Source organism: Topomyia yanbarensis, chromosome 3 (genome assembly GCF_030247195.1).
Source record: "Topomyia yanbarensis strain Yona2022 chromosome 3, ASM3024719v1, whole genome shotgun sequence".
Taxonomy (NCBI): Eukaryota; Metazoa; Arthropoda; class Insecta; order Diptera; family Culicidae; genus Topomyia; species Topomyia yanbarensis.
The window spans coordinates 423,984,554-424,007,808 of NC_080672.1; the positions used below are offsets into that span (position 1 = coordinate 423,984,554).

The window sequence follows — 23,255 nt, forward strand, 5'->3', positions numbered from 1 at the left end:
GTGACGTTATTCTGAATAAAAAAAACCGATAGTAAACCAAAAAATAATAGATCATAATTAGGCGAAGAGAATTTATGAATTCCTTGATAAAACTGCTGATACCATGAACATTAGTCATATTACTCTTCGTGTCAAATTTGGAAGTAAGTTCTAAAATAAAATATTTCGATAACATGAACAGCAGTTACACAAATCGTGACTAAGAACCTGAATTCATGAACACAAATCACACAACTCGTGACAAACATATCTAAACTCGTGACTAAGATCCTGAAATTATGAACCTAAATCACTCTACTCATAACTAAAATATCACGTTAACGTGAATAGAAATTACAAAAATCGCGACTAAGTTCCTGAAATCATGAATTTTAATCCCGCTACTCTGACAGAAAAAAGCGATAGTAAAATCATGGAAAGATAGCACCATGGGTAATTGATGAGGGAAGGTGGGTTTAGGGAAGGGTGGTGTGTGACGAGGGGAGATGAGTGGTAACCCCGCACCGCATGCCCTCAACTATACTCAACTAGAAAACTTATATTAGTCAAAAAAATTAGACCGGGATTAGGTTGACGATGTTCAAGGTGATTGCATAACCTTTCTATATGAGAAAGGCAAAAAAGTAAGGTATGCCTATAAATATGATAAATATGACACATCACTTTTTTCACTTAAACTACCATAACAAACGAACAAAACGCACCAGGGCTTCTAAATTTCGAGAAACATCGTTCATTAAGCTTCAAAATAAACGCTAAAATTTGGTGCAGTTATGCTTGAATAGAAAAACATGTGGGACACACTGTATTTTCCCATGGAATAAATGTCAAAAACTTCAAGCAAAGCGGGCGGAGGTCTAAAATTGTTCAAATGATATGAAATTTGGCATCTGAGCTTGCTTTACTATTTGTCACAATAGGAGGCTTTTGAGGTTATAATTGGGTATTTGTCGACTGGTTACGGAATATTCACAGATATTTAACGGCTTTCTCAATCTTAATACTCTAGGCAAACGGTTTAATTTTAGATTGCCCGACGTTTCGGCCATTTTGGTGGCCTTTTTCAAGGGAAACTAGAGAATAGAGACTGGATTTTTCCTTGAAAAAGGCCACCAAAAATGGCCGAAACGTCGGGAAATCTAAAATTAAATCGTTTGCCTAGAGTATTAAGACTGAGAAAGCCGTTAAATACCTTTTGAGGCTTTTGAGATTTCAAAAAAAATTGCAATGCCCTAATGCGGGTGCGAGGGTGGCCAAGGGGGGGAGGGGGTGCTAACGAAAGGTGGAGGTGGTAGAGTAAGTGGGGGGGGGGGGAGATACTACTCCCAACTGCGTATTATACCTTCCATTTGAGATTTGTTTGGAGAAAATCGGTTCGGCCAACTCCGAGTAACCGATGCGCAATTGTTGGTCACACACCTTCACACTGACGTACATACAGACATACACACATACGAATACACACGTTTTCCAAATTCAATGAAGTGAGTTGAATGGTATAAGAGTGTCGGCCAACAATTTCAAGCAATTTGTAACTTATTTTAATTATTTTAATTTTAATTTCTTTGAAATAACGATAAAAGGTTTGTTTCATCAATTTTCACGAAAAAAAATTATATGTCTTAGAAAGTTTATCTACCAAGATTATTCCGATCACACAAACAGATAAACAAAGACAGTCAAACGCACAACATACTTTGATGAGTTCTTTACAACCTTCACAAATATGTGTACAACGCAAATGAATGTGGATAGCTCATTGCCGATACAGTCCTCAGACACCGCGACGATTCAAAGAACCCTTTAAGAATTACAAGTAGATCATGAAAATTTGATTCTACTATTCAAAAATGGGATACTTTCGATATTGATGCACAGAACACGTAGTATTATTTTACATGTGGTATCGCATTATCGTTATTACACTCGAGTTTATGGCAGTTCTTGTGCTGATGGCATATCGTCGCTGTTGTGCTATCTTATGACAAGCGCCATTTTGCACATTTTGAGAAAAACGATTTTTAAAATTTGAGATTGAATATCTTGAAACTTATAAATGATAAAAACAATTCAAAGAAGACAATTAATGCTTCTATCTATTCTGTATTAAACTCTCAAATATCACGAAGTTCGGTTGACTATGTTGCGAGTTTTCACTATAAATGTAACCAAAAATCGCACTCGCGCGTGTCGTAGGCGTGTATTGATGACAAAATTTGTATGGCGTGTCATAATTGTGCATGGAAAACTTTTCCATAGAAAAAAAGCATCAATTATTAACTTTTATTAATATCTTCGGCTTTATTCGGCCTAAAAATAATCGATGAGATTCATTTTGAAGGAAATTGAGCAAACAATCTAGAAAAATAGTAATTTTTAATTACAGTGTTGCCAAACATGAAATATTGCCAATTTAAAAGTAAAACTGCATATTTCTCGCAATACATGTATTTTTATTTTGAAAATTATTATTCCATTGTGTTCCTCAGACATTTTTACATATAAAAACATCTAAAACTTCTACATTACTTAAGCGAATCCCAAGATACAGTGATTTAAAGCAAAAAACTGACAATTTCTCATCACCATTGTATTCCTCAGACATTTTTACATATAAAAACATCTAAAACTTCTACATTACCTAAGCGAATCCCAAGATACAGTGATTTAAAGCAAAAAACTGACAATTTCTCATCACTTTTTTCGCTATACCTCAGTAACCAAGCAAAATTTCAAAATTCTGAAAACGCCATTTTTTTGAGAATTTTCAGATTAGTAATGCTGCATATCTAACTCAGTTTACCCCAAAATGGCGTATGTCATAAGATAGCACAACAGCGACGATATGTGAATATCCAACCAGTCCGAAAGTTCTTAATCTTCCACTTAAATTCTCCCGATCACGCAGTGGATTGCATCGTACAGTGGGTCACTCCTGACTGTAAGAAGATCGGACTGGACTCGTCTAGGGTGGATCCACAGCTCGCCCATCTACTCAAAATTCTTATTCTGTTAGTGTCCTCAGTACTCATTTCTTCATTAAATGTTATTAAAGTGCTTTTTTCCGCTAGCAGCCCCCGCAGCCTGTCCACAGATTCCCATATCATATTATTATTATGAAATACGGATATGGCTCCAAATCATAATCATATATGACGATCAAAATAATCATAACGATCTCAAAAAACTATTAAGGAGCGGAGACGATAATGCTAAACAGTCTTTGAATGAAGAATATCATTATTGTCTTTTTATTCAATACAAGCGTCGACAAAGCTACACTTCCTGAATATCTCTGTATAATGAAGGGTCTAAAGGTTTAGGAAGTTCAATGAATATATTGTAACCTTTGAAATTTTTATTTTCATTTATATATTTTAGATGTATGAAGTCGTCTATCTTAGTCCACAAAATCAAGAAAGTTTGCTTATTATCCTATTCACCTTTTCGACTTTTGGTGTTAGTCTTTCTCAAGACAAGTAAAGTCCGTTGCTAATTTTGCTGAATGCTAAAACAAAAACGAATTCGGATACATTGAAAGTACACTGACGTTTTCTGCCTCATCTGAAAAGGCTTCCAACAGCATATGGCTTAATGACCGTATTCTCAGTCTATATTCAATTCCGGTTAACGGCTTTACATTTTCAAGCGTCAATTTAACTGTCGGATACATTAGATTATTTTCGTGGTATCACTCGATAATGATGGGAACTATCGTGCGATTAATTGGGTCGCACGGGCTTACCCTTTCCAAAGTAAATAGGGCACGCTTTAGAACGGCTTTCTTCATGAGTATTTTTTAATTCACAATAACAGTCCCTTGACACGACAGTTCAAACTCAACAGTCGGATAATTTTAAAGACTGCTGAAACTGAACGTTTATACCACAAAATTTAGCTCATATGTACTTGGAAATCAATAGCATCCCTAGCTTAACCCTCATTGCTGTTGGTCCATGGAATCTTTTAATCATTTATAAATTACCTTAAAATACAACCCAAAATTAGTCGATTTGATTCCAAGAACACTTTATTCCATGTTCTACTGTCAAGTAAAATGTAATGAACTAAACTATAGCTACAAAGTAAAAATACTTTTCTTTCGAAAAATTCTTTTGTTAAATGTCCTTCAAGCGGATGCTTTAATAATTCTTAAACGATTTTGCTGGGAAACCAAATTACATATACACGAATGTCATATGATCCGGCGGTCCTTCAGACACGACACTCTAAAAAAATCTTCAAATTTTGAAAGATTTTAAACCTATCGTTTATAAGAACGATAAAAATGATACTTTTTCAACGAACCTTTCGTCTCATATAATTTTCCATTTATTCTCATTTTCATTCACACTTTCTCCCAGTTCTCCACACCACAACCCACAGTTTAACCCTACCGCTGAGTTTTCCCACTCACAGTAGGCATATGCTAAAACCAACGAGGGTGCCAACGAGAGATACCGACAGCGCCTGCTGCTGTCGACCCACAGACAGACTAGGGAGGGGGGGAGGTCGCTTTCAATTTCGTTTCATTGTTTTGCGCGCGGCCGAGGTTCTCCATTTTTTTCATCTCCATCCATCTCGCCCTCAAACTAATCGCCTGGGCACGCGACCATATTAGACTGCTTCTACACGGACAAAACAAAGAGACGGGCGGCTGTTAGTATTAAGCACTTGCAAAAGGCTGCGAGGTGGGTGCGGTTTGGTGCGGTGAAGCTGATAATAATCAGCCACTTTTCACTTCACACACCCATGCGAAGCCTCCGTCGTCGGCGTCGTTGTCCGTGAGGAGCCAGTGCAATCATAATAGATGATGGGGCTTATGTAAGGCAAACGTGAATTACGAGCATTATTAGTATCATATTTTTTCCCTTCCTGTTCTTTATTTGCAGAAACGCGGACCGGGTCTTGTGGGTGAAAATTCATCCCTATCGAATCGAGAGGGGCACGTGCTTCATTCTGCTGCCAATACCGGGTATGTTGTGTGTATTATAAATTTCAGCAGAATTTTCGCTGTAGGTATAAATAGAAAATAAAAACGAGCTAGAAACACGTAGATGTTTTGAGGTTCGTCATACACAAACAGAGCAGCGATATAACACCGTTCGTTCGTTCATTCGGGCGTTGGTTGCATGAATGCGCCCTTCCGAGTGGGGTGGGGTCGTTACACATTCGTATGCAGCGCGCTCTGCTATATAACCAATGAGGAACGATGAGAGAATAAACTGGTAATAACGCTACCGAACCGGTAATAATTTGATTTTTATGTCACGTTTCTTGAGTCGCAAAACAATCAAGACGAATTAACGTTTTATGGGATCCGTCTGGCATGATACTAAAATGCACAATAAAATCATAAAGCGAGATAGAAAATATACTGCAATCTTCGGGTACGCTTGGGTGAAGAGTAAAGCGAACTGAATCATGTGGTAATGGAAACGGTGCTTCATAAATGCTCGTAGTGATATAATAAATTACAAATAACAAATTAATAAGTTGGATCTTTATACGTTTATATAAATCTGGAGTTATTACCGGAAATAGTCACTTGTCAGATAGTTTGCCGTTTTTATCATAGTGTTTATTCCATTGGCAGCATATATGTGCAATGCAATTGTGCATTTATTACAACTTGTGATTCATGCGTTCAAACAAGTGAAGCAAAGTGAAGCTTTTTGCCTTTCACATATAAAGAAAGGCTATGCAATCACTGTAAAAATCGACTTTTTAACCGAAGCCCGGAGGGCCGAGTGTCATATACCATTCGATTCAGTTCGTCGAGATCGGCAAATGTCTGCGTGTGTGTATGTATGTGTGTGTATGTGTGTCATTTAAACTCACACAATTTTCTCAGATATGGCCGAACCGATTTTCACAAACTTAATTTTAAATGAAAGGTATAACGCTCCCATAAGCTGCTATTGAATTTTTAGTTGATCCCACTTCCGATTCCGGAGTTACGGATTGAAGAGTGCGGTCACACAGCAAATTCCCATATAGACTGATGTACAAATAGTGTAATACGTATTAAAATGGGTCCAACATTACTTGAATTTGCTAGATCACTAATGATCATTCAAAGCAGCTTCGACCACATTGGCCACCTATGACGGATCTTGAGGCCCCCGGGAAACTCGCCAAGTTCCTAAATTAGTGTCACACCTATTTCCCAGCGATTTCTTGATCGATTTTTACAAACTTGATTTCAAATTTAAAATACAGTAATCCCATTAACTGCTATTAAATTTCATTCGGCTCTGACTTTTGGTTCCGAAGTTTCAGGTTGGTTGGTAAGGTTTCAATGGAATTTCCTATATAAACCGTTACAATCGTAATACCTCAGAGGCCAAAAACTATTTAAATACAATTAATACATCCATTCGCAGGTCTAGATCACTGAATGGAAATCAAAAATTCTTTGAATATGTTGTCCACTATCGACAATTCCGGAAATCCCAGTATCCGGGCGTATTCCACAATTTAAGTCACATCTATTCTTAGGTGATGACTGAACCGATTTTCTCAAACTATGTCTCAAATGGATGGTATAATATGCAGCTGGGTGCTGCATCGTTCGCCCCTCTCTCCCTTACAATTGCACCTCACCCCTTCATCAACCCCCTCGGACCACCCTCACACTCGCATTCGCTTCATTGACCCCGTATACCGGAAATGTATGTGTGTCATTTAAACTTACATAATTTTCTCAGAAATGACTGAACCAATTTACACAAACTTATTTTGAAATGATAGGTATAGCGCTCCCATAAGCTGCTATTGAATTTTTAGTTCATCCGACTTTCAGTTCCAGAGTTACGGATTGGAAAGTGCGGTTACACAGCAAGTTCTCATATAAACTGGTAACACCATGATGTCTAAATTATTAAAATGGGTACAACATGGATTTGCAGGTCTAGATCACTTATGACCAATCAAAGTTGATTTGACCACATTGGCCACCTATGACGGTTCTTAATGCCTCCGGGGAACTCGCCTAGTCTCCAAATTATTAGCACACCTAGATCCCTGGTGGCTAATCAAGAATTTTTTAAATATATTGTCCACTATCGACGGTTCCGGGTATATACCAGAATCAGTTCTTCGGTGATGACTGAACCAATTTTCACTACCTTAGTCACAAATGCAAGATATAATATAGGGTTGACCCTACCTACCCTTGATCCCCTCCCCCATACCCTTCCACTCCCCCGGCCCTCTCGACAAAACGATTCGAGCCAATATATTCCAATTCCCATGGGATTTATTTTTTTAAGAATGTAAATACTGTTTATCCAATAATGTAATAATGCATATAAACATTTATCGTCGGTGTGGTTTCAAAAAATGCAACAACGTCATGCGTGGTATTGATGCGATGAAATAACTTCATGCAAAGTGTTCATTAATAATGCTGCATGTTCAATGTGACTGCGGTCGCGTCTTGTACACTACCCTTTAATTTTTCACTTTTTATTTTGTTCAAACCAATTTATGTATCATTGATTCAATAAATTCCTTACTTTCACTTACACAGCTGTTTTCGAAATTCAAAAACGAAGAAAGTGATGTATTATACATTTCTTTTGTTTGCATTTTTACCTGTGAAAAATGCGATCGAACGCGTGGGGTACATTTATACCCCAGTGCAACATTCAAGGGTGGAAAACGCAAGCGCAACGGTCTAGGGTTAAGAATGTAATAGACATTTCCACAATTATATTGAACATAATCGGTCATGGTCATAGTTTGAAGAAATGAGAAAGGCACAATTGCACCGTTAGGTGGATTAAAACAGGTTTTTCACATGTCTTTACAGAGCAACTGGGAGTATCAGCGTTTTGGAGAGTATTTGACTTATCCCTAAGGTTTGTGTCTTTGGTAGACTATACAAAACGTCCCAAGGTTTACTCGCTACTACAATATCTTTGTATCAAGCAAAAAGCATCATGATTTCGTTTGATGTTTTCTGGTACATAAACTTGTCGTGATTTTTATCATTCCATTTTTCTCATTGAATCAAGACTATTTACTTTTGTTCATGAGTTTAGGTTTACAAAATTTCATTAAAAGTCCAAGTCTGGCAGCCCAATTCCTCTCTTATAATGCTCTTCGATTACCACAAATACTACCGATATTATTATTGATTCATAGTTCCGTGGCTTTGCAGGCGATGTTTGCCGAAGTAAAGAGCAAATTGATCTGCTTAAATTCATTAAAGGTCATCATCCAGGTAGCTTAAATATTTGTTTATTTGCGTTTCACTGTATCGCATGCAACCTTATAAGCTACGAGTTGAGCCCATCATCAGACATACCAAATAAAGCAATTGGTAATCAACTTAATACCACTAGCTAATTTTACTAAGTTATGTCAAATAATCCAGGCTTGTAATGGAAGTAAAAGAAACAATCATTGACGGTGAACCAACTTTTTATTTTATAGTGCTCGGTTTCACGGTCATCTGTATATTTCTCCTGGTGTTCACTTTTTGCATCGAAATGTGTCAAATCGGTGCCGAAGTGGTTCTTAATTGGCCACAGTAAACACAATTGGCCACAGGAAGCAGGTCAGCCATCATATATGTAAATATGAAATAGAAACGAAGCCAATTTCAGAATGCATAATCGTGAATAAACTTGTTTCGAACTTTCAATATTTTTCCTTCTTAATTTTTATATTTCTTTTCTTCACTTATTTGTAGATTTATTTGTTTGGTCCTTCTTCTATTTATATGTGTTTATTGGTTTCTGATTTTCATTCCTTTATTTTTTGTTTCTTTATTCATGAAATACTCTATTGCTTTATTTCGTTTATTGTTCTATTTTTTCTTTCTTTATTTATTTTACAATTTCTTTAAATATTTATTGGAGCATTTATTCATTATTGTTGTTTTGTTTCTTTGCTTTTTTCTTTCATCTTGTTATTTTTTTTACTTCTTTAGTTCATTATTGTGACTTCCGAGTCATTTCAGAAAATAATGTTCCTGATTTTCCGAGCCTTTCAGGACTTTTCATTGATTTCCTTAGGAAAACATTTATACTTGCAACTGGTCAATATGCGCAAACTGCTTTCTACTTCTACCCAAGCCTGTGCTATAAGTAAGGAAAATAATCGATTTTAACGATATGGAATAGACTGGTGATAGTCTATCTGTTTGTCGTTGGTTGATCAAGATGAGTGAGGTTTTCCAGTAATGAAGGAATATTCTTCGGTTCTACACAGTGGTTGTTGATTTCAAATATTACGGTGTCCATACTTCCATTCGCTAAGTCGCATATTATTTGAAGGTGGAAATGTACCTTAAGCTTACGGCATTCACTTGTATACAGTTTCATCATATGTATACAGTTTAGCTAAAGAAATAAGTTTTATTGTGCTTAGCACAGCTGAAAGACTACATATTCAGTCACCGCATACTTACTATACGTTCGGATTTTCTGTACATGTACTTCCCTATATAATAAATTGGAAAATAACTAAAACTAAACTAAAAATTACTTTATTATGTAAAAGAGAAAGAGATTAATAACTAATGCCCGTGAGATAACTGGATCGTCGTGACTATACTTCGTACTTTTAATTCAATAATAATGATATTCACACTTGAATGGGAATTTTTTTAAATTATTCTTTAAGATTATTATGATGGCTCCGAAACCTTGGATATTAACGTTGATATCGATGGGTTATGCACTGGATTCGAAGATCGATGAAGGCTGCTGATTTCTGTCCTCTATGTTTAAGCTCTTGTTTTGCTAATGAATAAGATTCTAACATGATTGATAAAAGATATTCAAATTTCAATTTTTTTCTGAATAATTTTCAAAATTCAATTCTTCAGAATGGAAGACAATATTCATCGGGTGTGAGATTTTTTTCCAATTTGCCACGGTTACTAGCACGGAGCTGCACAAATCAAATAACTTAATTATGCAGTCAGTGCATGGAGTCGGCCGCATCTCAACAATTGACGTCGTTATTAAATAAATAAGTGATATAAACTAAAGAAAGCAGTCAGTCCAGTTGTTTTCTCTTCTAGTACTGATAAAACAGCAGCATTCGACAGATTTTACAATTTATTCAGTTAAAAATTTGCAGCTCGGTGCTATAATATCGGTTTTGGTTTTTTTTTCTTTGTGTATGGTACCTTTAACCCATCGGGAAAAAATAATGGCTACTTCTAGTAACACGGAACGACACAAATTAATCGCAATCCACCAGCCGTGCACAGTTCTCAAATATTTCCATCACGGTGACCCACAGCCCTTTGAGGAGATGCTCCGTTCGCTCCAAACAGCTTAATACGAATAATATTAGAAAAAAAAACTGTAACGGAACTATTTAATACTTTTACATCATTTTTCGGTTTCTGCACCATATTGACACACATGTCACACATATTTTAGACAAAATGGTGAAGAAATTGAACAATTCCATGAAGTGTAACAAAAGAGATAAAAGTATCAAAGTTTACATGACTTTTCTTCCGAAATTTTGAAAATGGAACCTCATATTGAAACGTAAGTCGTTATTCGCCGTAAAGATTTGTATTACTACAAGAACGTTGAAATGACTACCTGACATCCACATTAGAATGGTGCAACTTTTGACTTTCCGTTTAATTAGGCTCTGTTAATTTCATTTCTGTAGTCGACGTAATAAAAAAAAATACAATTTGGTAACGATCGGTTGTGTCTACGAACTCTTCAACGTTTTTAAAAGTTAAATTCGGATATAAACTTCATGCGTAAACGTCGGACTTGGTGGAAATGTGAGTAGTTTAAAGAAACCTTCGGTATAAAACCAAAAAAAAAATTGTCAGGTTCTTACAATGTAGATCTCTTTAACCGACTTTTTATCTTAAATGTTTTCTTGCAAACGTATTATTTTTTAACTGGTTTTTATACTGGAAGTTGTTTTTAAGCGACTATTACATCGAAGAGCCCCAGTATGTACGCTATCCGATACTGGCCCACCGCTTACTGCGATTGAAGCTTTACCATTACCATTACAGGGTCCGTCATTTGAAGTGTAACCAACATCAGACTGTTCGCGCAGCTATCGCACTGGCATCAACTGTTTATAAATTAGCTGAATGATAGTTCCGAGTGATGTTTACCACCGTACAAAAGTTATTTTGCCAAAAGTGAACGCAAAAAATGAACTATGGTGGAGTTCTAGTTCGGAATTGCTTCGCTTAGCCGAAAGCGATAAAATTCTGAACATCGTGTTTCCTGGCGATTTTTTTTTATTGAGAAATTAAATAGAATACTCTCAAAACGATAGGGTTTGCTTAACCCACCGTTCAAATGAGAATTCGAATCAGCGGTTGGCCACCAGGAAGCAGCACCCGCTACGCCTTTGAAGCCGTGGGCAAACAAACATTTCGGTCGCAAACCAGGGACGTTTCAACAAGACTCGGCACCATCTCACAAAGCACGAGTGAACCAGAAATGGCTGAAAACTAAAATCCCGAATTTCATTTCGACTATACAATGGCTCTCGAATTCACCAGGTGCGAATCCAATGAATTATTCACTCTGGGCCATTTTGGAGAGCAAGGTCCGAAGTAAAAAAATCACCGAGACGCTGAAGCAAGCCATTATCCGTGAGTGTGTCAAAATACCGGCAAGTCACATTCGGGCAGCTTGTGATTCGTTTTTTGACCGTCTGAAGGCCATAGTCAAGGTATATGGTAATAATATCGCGCAAAAGTGAATTGATACTAAATTTTTTATCATTTTCGCGCATTCTGTACTTCAAAGTAAACAAAAATAATTTTCCAAACCGAATTTATGGACTCTTCAATTGGTTTCACTTCGGGTGCCGGACCATGTATGAGAAAATAAGGAGGAAAGCATAATTAAATATTACGATTTTGAAAAAATCTTGCTCAAAAAAATGTTATTTTGGCAGATCAATCGATCTTTTTAAATAAAAAAAATCGATTTTATCAAACATCGATCCTAAAGGATCATAACGTACGACGTACACTAAATATTCAAAATTACACAAATTTTCGTTTCGCCATGTTTTTAGTTCGCGAAATGAATATTGGAAAGACTTTCGTAAAAAATTCGTTTGATTAATGAAAGGTTTGTAATAAGCCTACAAAAGTCATTTCGTAGTTTTTACGATAAACTTGCAATAAAAACAAAAACGTTTCCATAGAACTATGAACGACTCATCATATATACAAAAAAATCGTACATTTTACGAAAGTTTTCTGAACAAATCCTAATCGTAGCATATAGTACACGGTGTGTTTGGTAGAACAACTTTATTCGAAAAAAATCGGCGTCCCTATAACTTCAGTATGTGAAAGAATGGACTTTTCTTTTTCATTTGCAACCAAAAGTAAAATAATCGGTCGGAGGTTCCAGAACAACATTTTGTTTTTAAAGATTTTTTGTTTGAAAACTTAGGTTTTGCACTGAAACTGTTCCATATTTTTGCCACTAGGTACTGCTATAGACATTCAAATATTACTAAAAGTGAGGCTCTGATGGGCAATTTCATTGTCTACAACTATTTAGAAATATTAGTTTTCAAGAATATTTCAAGACAGATTATATATTTCAAAATTTCAATTTCACCTGTAACTGAAAGTATTTCTGGCAGCTTTGCTCCAGTGCAATACAATCAGATTTCTTGCAATAACTTCAGTTCAAAAGTTCAACGCAGTGCAGAAAGAGAAATTAGCGAGACAAAACCTCTTGCGGTTTGGGTTGGTAATTTTTTGTAAGGCTCTCTAAAACAAAGTATCTTGGTTTAAGCCTTCTTTTGGTTATGTAAATTACTTTGAATGTTCACTGTATAGATGGCGCTGCTATGCTATCTATCTTAAATCGCTTTTTAATTGTTTGGAATCTTTGACAAAGTTCTACAACGTTTAAAACTATGACAAGTTGTCGAAGATTTTTTTATATTCGTTAAATTTATCACTTCAAACATTACACTTCTATCAGAACTGATAATTTGCGTATATTGTAGAAGACTTTGCGAGTTTTCGATACGTTTTAAGTAATATATGAGCAAAAATATTGAAAAATATCATAATTTTATAAATCAGCTTTTTGAATTTTTTTCTATATTTGGCCAAAGTCGTTCCTTTTGTACCATACATGTCCTACCGAATGTAAAATTATGTCGGATACATATTTTGTTATATTTGATATATATTAAAGATAAGCCAAAAACAGCAATTCAAAAATTTGTTGTTGATTTGAAATATTGCAGTATTCGTCCTTTCGTTTGCGAAGTTGAATATTATTTGAAGGTGGAAATATAACTAAAGCGTACGAAAGTTACTTGTATACAGTTTCATCATATACGAAATTGCATACAATATTTTAGCCGAGGAAGGTAGCTGCCTTCTGTGTAATCGAGTAGGATGCGCAGGCGGCTAGTGTAGAAGCGGCCTTGCGACCCGCGCTGCAAACTTTCAGTTTTGCTGTTTCAAAACACGTGAAATTAAAAGGCGAACAAACTGAGCCAGCACTCATTATACTGAACTTTCTATTGAACGCGCATCAGTGACTGATATTGACTGCCAGCGATATGATACTTTAAATACAAAGCTAAAATATCATGCACCCTGACTGTGTGACACCATCAATGACTTCAAATGAAGGGTGGATATTCAAAGTCGTTAAACCGCCATTTTCAATTTTTTCGCAAGAGGCCTGCAAGACGCTCGTATTTTTTTCATTTCAATGTTTAAACAACTCATGATTATTTGTTCATTATAAAGTAATACGACACTTATTAAAGTTTGAAACGATTTCGATATGAACACGTATAAGTCGTTCATTATTATTTTTTATTTCGTCTCATGTAGTCACACTTTCTTTTTTACTTTTTAATAACATTCAATTAGCTAGAGTTTACTGAGTCAGGAAAGTTATAAAAATTTTGAGCCATACTACTTAAGTGAGAGCAACGATGTGAAATATACAGATCGGGAAACTAGAAGTGCCAGGGCCATTAGAAACAGGTTTGAAATCCTTAAATCTTTTGTCTTCTGCTGGCAAAAGTCGAGCTTAGGCAGCATAACTACGAATCACTCAAGTCTACCAGCATGTTTCCTGGTAAGGACAGTCTTGTCCCTCTTTACCGTGAGAATCGACTAATTATAATTCATTTTTGGAAATTCCGTAATCAAGATCAAGATAATAATTGATTGTAAATAAATAAATAAATATAAATGAAATTTGATTTATATTTTAATTCCTGCGCGAAGGCCTACGAAGAATTCTGACACGCATTTACATTTTCTGGGCTCTACCATTCGAAAACACCAACAGTATCTGTGCGAAAACGGAATTCACATGTGGCTCCCTTGTTTAATATTCGAATTTCCAATAGGCTGCCATTTACCATTGCTGCCAATCGAGTGCAGTCAGACACCGCTCCCGTTCCGAAGGATTAAACTAGTACGTTTGAGTAATTCGGACAAACGAGTGGATTACAGGTTTGCTTGCAGGGGGCCGCCGCTTCTACAACGGTATTGAACAAATAATTCGGTATTCTGAAACGTTAAATTGTGGTTCTTCACCGTAAATAGTAAAATACTTTCCCCGGCACTTTGGTGAAACTTCAACCGCATAATAAATGTATGGCGGTGCGAAGTGGATCAAGGAAGCCGAATAATGCCAGCAGCCTTTGTATGGTACAACGCCAGCGCAAATTTGAAAACACCAAAAAAATTGTTTTCTTCAGGCAATCAAGCAGCAAGATATTCGCATATTCGAGTTACGCAAATTTATCTCATGCCGACAAGTCATGGAAGCTCCGCAGAACAAAACTTCAGCTTCTCTTTTCTCGTTTCCATTAAATACTCCGCCTAGTGTCCATTTGGTCTAGCGTCCTAATGATCTTCAGTCTGGCACCTTTCTGAGGGCACTACCGCTTCTTTAGAATGTATCTGTGAATAAGACGTGCAAATTTAGCAATTACAGATTTTTAAAAATTGAAAAGAACAGCTCATGATTTAAAGAAGGCAAAATACACAATTGATTTTTCCATACTCTCATTAAACAAATAAATCATGTGAGGAATATCACAATATGTCGTGGTGCAAAATGTTTTTTCTACTCAACTGCTGGGCTCTATGACAAAAGGTCGAAAGACTAAAGGTCGAAAGGCAAATGGTCGAATGAATTTAAATTCGAAATTAATTTTTTAACCTTCTCATTTTTTTTTAAATTCCCTTCAAGGAATGAAAATGAAATATTTCCGATTCTTTAGATCGCTGACATACCTTTCTCTGTGCAGCCGCGGATACCATTGTTTGAACCCGTGGAATATTAATTTTCACATCAGCTAAATAAAATAAATAGAGCTTATAGACTTAGACGATTAAAGGATCAAAGGAATTAGCAAATCATAGGTGATCACAACATTTTAGATTTTTTCCTATACAGAACATCAGTTTTCTTGAAAACCTGTGACATTTTGAATAACATAATATTGGAGTAAGTTTTCCAAATTAAAGCCTATAATAAAGAATAATGAAATTGCATTCCAGGAAAGTGAAAAAAATAACACTTCAACCGATGATCCCATGGAGCAATGACGCATGACTACCGGGGGAGGTTCCTTGGTTTCTGCAGCTCGTCTCTTCAAATTTTCTCTAAATCGCGAACGTTTCAACTGTTATTCAATTAGTACAAATTCGGTTCTCCTTTATTGGTCAATAACAACTAACACTCGCTTGATTCGTATTGGATTTCCATTTAATGCTTATTAAATCAACAAACCACAGCTTGAAAATGATCTTTGATGAACGAAAATTATTTCAAGGAGTGCGTGATTTTGTTGACGGTTGCTGTAGTGATTCATTGTAACTATGCTTTAATGCTTGAAAAAAAATATTATATCTTAGCTAGCGGACCATGAGCGAGAAGATTGATCAACATATTGATGGTATAATGAAATACAATTTTTATTTCTTTTTCAGCAATAATATTATTGATTTTACTCTTAAGTAGTTTTAGATACTTTATCCTTTGCTCTTAGAGTGTGGTGTATACAAATTGGCTTCACGGCATAGTCAACACGGAATATTATTCGGCTTTTCAGTAATTTCAAAGGCATCCCTAATAAAAAATATTATACACGAACTTCAACCCATATAGTCCTACGATTCCACATATTGTTTGGATGATACCCTGAACAGGTCGTTAGGCTCTTGAATCATAAGATGTTTATTAGGGATAGCTTCTTTCAGATTATTTTTAAATTTAAAAATTGCCAATGCGCATAGTTGGTTCTACGCCAAAAACAGCGCTGGTTTCAAAGCTGAGGAAATACTACCCGAAGACAGTTTAGTTGGAATAAGCTGCGTATGAAATGAATGATGAATGACAGATAGTCGACGATAACAAAGTAGTTATCACAGATTTCCGATCTAATTCAAAGGCCCCAAATTACCATGAAAACAGGACAACAGGACAGTCACTAGTACCCAGAGAAGACCAAAATAAAAAGGAAATTGCAAACGGAGAGAATCCGTTCATAAATTCATGATCAAAAGATCACGATTTCGTGAACTTAACGATTAACGAAACCTCGTATTCATGAAACTATTTGTGTTTCCACAAAAAACTAGTTCGCCCCGGCGTTACATTCGAATGTTTGGTTAGGTTACTGTTGTTGTTCCCTGAACATGTTTAGTTTTTGTTATGATTCTTGTTCATGATTTGGAAATACACAGCCGATAGTCAAACGGTATTCATGATTTCAGGAGCTCATTCACGATTTTTGTGATTTTCTATCGAATTTTTCTGTCAGACAGAGATTTATTTTTTGATATTTTAAACACGAGTAATGTGAATTATGCAAGGGGTTTCCAACAAACCAACATAGTGAGACTTAATCAAAGATTACTTTGATTTTTCTAAATAATTCGGTAATCCATTGATTACATTGGTAATCAATAATAATCAGGGTAATTGTCTTTATTCCTAAAATAATTCACGTAATCCACCATAGGTACAATGTAATGAATTAATCATAAAGTAACCGTAAAATAATTCGAAACTACAAAACCAATTTTATTTCTATTTTCACCTATTAGCTCTCATTTTTTAAATATTTTTTCAGTTATTCCACATATGAATTTCACAAGATATTTTACTAGTGGTTTAATAACACTCTCATATACTCATATACTGTTTAAACATTTTAGTTTTTTAAATATCATCGACAAAAAGGGTTTAATGATAAACTGAGTCATATAATAATGTGAATAAGGAACAGGATTTACCTACTTTCAAAAATAGATTTTGTATTAAATGTTACTGGATCAGTCTGACATGCATTCCCCGTTGTGTTTTTCGATTTAGAATCTTTTTAGATTTTGGCATTTGTCACACAATCGTCATCCCAAAAATGGCTTACGTTTTACCCTCTATTAGATATTTTTTTCACTCCTAGTAAGCACGTTACGAAATAATATCTTTGATATTTTTTATTCAGTTTAAATTGGTTAAGTTTCAGTTTAGCTAACTTCCCCTCCACAAAATGTTACATGCATTTGACAAACCATTTATTCTCATTTTTACAGACGACTTTTCGGCCTTTTTTATCTATTGACCTATTCCACTTAAATTTTAGGAAGAAAATAATCCGTGAATTTCGATTCTTGCTAGCCTTATTCCAATTTAGGAGGAAAACGTTTGCATGCCTGATGCTGCTTTTAATAACTCGTCGTCGAAGAAATCCGCAAAAATTCCGCGGTGTTTTGAAACCACAAAATACAGAAGTCTAAATGTCGCGTTAGGGGACGACATTGCAAAATATTGAATCTTCTAGTTACTCTTGCATTCATCATGAATCCTGCTTTATTTCAAAATGCAGTATATTACATCGTTGCAGATATGTATGAGATTAGATTTTCAAGATATCATATATTTTTTCAAGATAAGTACAACTCTTGACAATGATTTGGGAACAACGCAACAATGAACACAAACGGAAGCACATTAACTGTTGCCTTCTGAAGCAAATGAAGTATTTATTTGGGTTCTTTCGTAGTGATTCATTTTTATGTGTAGATTGTTTATTTTAACTGACACGTCTATGTTAGCTTGACAGTGCCAACATTTTATTGTTTTACAATTTAATATTTTTAAATCTAACGTACTACAGCTTCAATTTTTTTTAACCCTGAGATTATTTTTTATATTAATTCAATGGCCATTCTAAAACTAGGAATATTGATAATATCCAACAGTTTTTAATTGAATTTCCTTAGGCCTAAGATATTGACTGAACTTCATTTACAATAAGGGAGGCAATTCGGAACATTTTTGAAGACTTTGAAAACATTTTATTTTTGATCTTCTTTTGAAATACATTGATAACGGAGTCATTCACAAGAGCGACATTCACAAAGGGAGTGGTAGAGTTCATATTAGAGGCAGAGAAGAGATAGCGGACATCGATGGCAGGGAGAGGATGAACGCAAACTCGTACCGTTATTAGCATTTGCTTTTCGATAGTGCAACATTAGATTTTCTAAGAAACTCGTAGTAGAGATCAAACAATGTTAGAAAAAAAAAAGTAATACTAAATTTTGGATATTTATCTCCAGCATACCCAGTACCCAAAAGAAATCGTTAGGATCTGGCACGACAATACTCATCTCATGACCAGACAACACATTCAATGTCGTGATATCCCGCCGTGACAAGCTCCAAACCCCGTTCTAATGCGCTCTCTCTAGCTAAGGTGAAGCTAGAGTTTGCGCCATCTCAGCCTGGAATGGAGTAGTTGGAAGGGACCTAAACTAAGGTAATCTGGAATGGTTTTTCAGATAAAACACTTTGGAGATTCTGTGTTTTCCCCAGAAAATACGAGGAGTGCTATCGACTCTTCAGCGAACAGAGATCCTCTATAATTAAACTATCTGTAACGATGAACTAAAAGTCTATGAGCAGAGTGTCAACGATCCCAAGGATATACTAAATTGCGGCTTATTCTAAGATATAAACGGTAGAGCAGTAAAATTTTGAATGAATATGCCGTCGAGCTTGGACACATTAGAGCACCTTAAATGGATCCGTGCAAAAAATTACAAAACACTAATCGCCATCATTTACAAACAAATTGTACAAAAGGGGGCTATGATATGAATCTTGAAGAAGACCCACTTGCCAAATTGTGATGTTTGTGAATCGTCATGCGAAAGATAGCAAGTTGTTTAATATCGGTGAAAGACCATGCTGACAGAGCCGTAGCGTGGTTATCTTGCGCCCTTGGCAGAGTCTCAGTTTTGCGCCCCTTTCAGTTCGACTTTCTAGTAATAATTTAGTGTGCACTTGGAAATTGCACACATATCCGGACTTATTTAGTGACTTATCTACACTTAGTCAATGAATCAAATAAAATTTTCACTGCTCTCCCAAGACTAGCGTCCTTGGTGGGAAATTGTTCAACGTTGTGGCAATCTAACCGGGTAGACATCAATATAGAGCACCAAGAGAACTTTGCAGGTTTTATTTGCAATATCATTCGTAGTCAAGTACTTGAATGCGATTGACGAGGCGTTTTTTTTAGGAGACTTCGTGAAATCAGTTATCGTTAGATGTTCAAAGGCAACGGACGATTTTTTTCGGGAGACATACAACAATCCGAAAAATTTATTTGAATATTTGTTCCTTCACCAACCGTTCCATTTATTTCCAATGGCTGGAAACCTGTAACAACGCCGAAAAACTCGATATCTAAAAGATTCGATCGCAAATCGTTCGTGTTTGACTATCGTTCATTTTATGTAAATTATCGCACAAATCTTGAACTGTTCATGTGTGGAATCAGTTGACGGTGGGTGTTTGATGGCAACGGGTGGGGCATTTATTCAGGAGACTGTATATCAAGACCAGTATACTGAGAAGACAATTTTTAGGAGCTACTGGTTAGTCAATTGATGAGTACGGTGCATATCATTAGATTGGAATTAACACGAATTAGCATCCAGCCATACATCGAGAAACGATAGGCGATCACACTTTTGCTTTATTATCTCCTGACTCGTTTTTAAATTTCTAGTATCTCCCGTAATTTCTGTCCCACCGTTCCTATTCTTCAAGTTTTCATTTTTCGCTGGGTTCTAGGCCCGCGTATAAATGAATTCTCCTGAAAAAGACAGTGAGATAAATGGATGTCGAACAAGATTCACCATCGAAGAGAGTCCGATTCTCGTTTAAAAAATCATTCGTATTAAACTAGGTCGTGCCATGTCTGATCTTCTTTCGGATCAAAGAAAAGTACTCTAAAGCTTTCGAAAAAAAATTCAGCCGCTACAGAATGTTTTACCACATAAACTCAGAATAGTGATCTAAAGCAAGCAACTGACATTACAAACGACAAGTTTTATCTGAAGGACTACCGTGTACACATGTCTGTTCATATAGTTGAGATCGACGGTGGGGATACTGAATCGATCTGATCTTGCATGGGGTGAATAGGGTTGGCTTTTTCAAGGACCCCTTTCTCCAGTGAGTGAGATTTTGAATCACAGGATGGGATGAAATCGTATGCCCCTCCAAACTCGTATCGCGTCTGCGATTGTGTTGTCTAAGCAAATGTTCTTCGACAAGGTTCGTCTGCGTGTTCATACCGCGCGTCATGTTTTGCATTAAATGCAAGAAAACGATCCCCTTGTGGGGACATCTGTGACTGTTTCTGCTATTTTGTACATCAGGAGCAACAAAAATCTCAAACATTTCAATGCATTTTAGTGCAGGATTGGTTGGGTCTAGGATAGTTGCCGAGAACGTTATGATTTTGGGTAACTTCTAGCGGTACTGAGGAGACTTCAATTTTCACGGTACGGGATGGAGTTAAATCTTCACGATGATAAAAGATCTAACTTTCTTCACGATCTTTTCTCCAGCATTAAGGATATAAATCATAAATTATTCCTCGGTCTTTTCATTTCGAGATTTATCTTCACTTATTTTATACACACAGAGCAAGATTTCAGTGCCCCTCTAAGGTTAGCGCCCTTGACGCGAGCCAACCGCATGCTACGGGCCTGCATGCTGATGCAGCCCCTCGATATCCAAAAAGACTGACGTGTTTTTCTCTTTGTGAGCATAGGTCATTTGAATTTCCCTTGCAATCAACACAAGAAAATCGTTTAATTATTAGTTGTTGAAGATTGTGTATAAGAAATGATAAATAAACAAGCAAACAACAGTTTCTTATTTATCCGAATTGTCGTTTTGATTTATTGTCAGTTCACATACATTGTGACTTTTAAAGTAAAAATGATCCAGCAGAACTAGAATGGTTAAATGGATTATCTAATAAAATAGCGATGAGCAGATTCCACTTAAAATAATCGAATAATCTGAAGTAATTCCAACAGGAATTCACTTTGATTCCAAGTAATCTAGAGTAATTGAGGAATTTTACAGTAATCGTGTAATCAATTATTAATCGAACTTTCGAAAGAATAATCTTTTAAACCATGAAATAATCTAGGTAATTTTTTTCGTGAGTGACATGTAATCAACGCTGTTGGAAACCCCTTGGAATTATGTTCATGAATCCAGGATCTTTGTCATGATTTTCGTAATTCACGTTGTCATGATAATAAAGTCACGAGTGAAGATTTATATTTATTTATGTTCTTGTTTTCAGGATCTTAGTCACGACTTTTGACACTTGTGTCACGAGTTGTCTTCCGGATACAATTCCGGCTTCTGGTGGTTAACTGCTTCGTATCCTTGACCCGCCAATTATTTTTGTACACTAGGGCACTGAGGGAGCCGAAAAAATCCTCAATAGGACGGCACTGGGGCCAGTTGGTCGGGTTCCTTTCTTTCGGCACGTATGGTATCCTTTTCAACCCAAGATAGTCCAGCGTCTTCTTGGCGTAATAGGAAGACGCTTTGTCCGGTCAGAAGACGTACTTCCCATCCGCATGATGCTCCTTTAAGAACGACAGAAGAATTTTCTCAAAACACTCCTCCCGGTACACCTGTTGATTGATGGCCAGACTGCTCGGCTTGACCACGGCTTTGGAATTCCTCTGTCCGATACGGCGATGTACAGCATAACTTTTTTTTTTTCAAATTTATGCTTAAACTTATATTTGATTTCAGGGGGTGTGGCCGACTTGTCGCTGGAATAGTAGCTGTCATTTTCTGGAATGGGTGGGTCTTCGAGAACGGAAAGTAACTTTCGTCGTCCAGCGCGAACGACGTTCCGCGGTAGATCTTTGTCATCCACCGGCACTGTGATTTCACGATACTTATCTGTTCGTCCGTCTCTTTCTGACAGATTATGTCATCCATCTTGAGGGTTCGGTGAATCAAGGTATGGGAGCAGTGCTATTTTCGGCCGGCGTCACGCAAACTCGTTGCGTCCTTGTTGTCGAACAGCTTTTTCAAAGCTTCCTTCTTCTTCTTCTTCCGCATTGTCTTCGTCGAACGGCCGCTACCGGCCTTCCGCTTCACGCTCAAGGAAGCCTGGATCCGGTAATTTGTACTAACGGGTACGTTTTCGTCTTAAAAGGTATCTACCGTAAACTTTTTTCCACGATCACCATGCGTTTCGTAAAACCGAACAACACGCTCGCGGAGTGCATGTTGTTTCGACGCCATCTTCGATTAAACTGACAGCACCCGAGCGAAAAAAACATGCCACCAATTTCTGGGAGTCTAGAGAGCAATCCTTTTGGAGAGAAAAAAATTTACGCTCTTTACTTTAATTACAGAAAGGTATTGAAATCGTTCTCAACCCGTTATTACTGCAACAAAAATGATTCCATGAATAATACCCAAGAAAATTTCAGTACCATATTACATGAAATTGAAAATAATTAGAAATATATTCTAAATATTACAAGCACACAAAATAGATCGTAAATCATGTACATCATACATGAATAATATTTCATGAATTTATGAACTGTTTGACACGAGCACGAGTGGTCAGACGTGACCATTGTACTAGGAATCATGAACTAGTTCACGAATATATGAAAAATATTTCATGATTTTGTGATCTATTTCACGAGCACGGATATTGAATCGTGACGAATATATTAGGAATCATGAATGCATTAGTCCTGGCGTTTCGACTTCGTCTCTTCAGAACCAGGGCACTTAACCAATGCACCGGGCCGACGCTAAGCCCAAAATTGGAAACACTACCTGTGAACATACTAAACAACTACAAACTTACGATGTCTCATAACTGAAAAGGTTCTGTTTGCTGATGAGACATATTGAAATCGA

General features: G+C 36.4%; 1 protein-coding gene across 5 annotated transcripts in view; it reads left to right on the forward strand.

Annotated features, from left to right (window-relative positions):
* The window catches only part of LOC131687479 (uncharacterized), a 408,110-nt gene that overhangs the window by 97,692 nt on the left and 287,163 nt on the right, over positions 1 to 23,255 (forward strand). For all 5 annotated transcript variants that reach the window (XM_058971567.1, XM_058971566.1, XM_058971568.1 and 2 more), the window contains exon 2: positions 4,893 to 4,975. The gene's annotated coding sequence lies outside the window, so the exon portion shown is untranslated. The remainder of the gene's footprint in view (positions 1 to 4,892; positions 4,976 to 23,255) is intronic.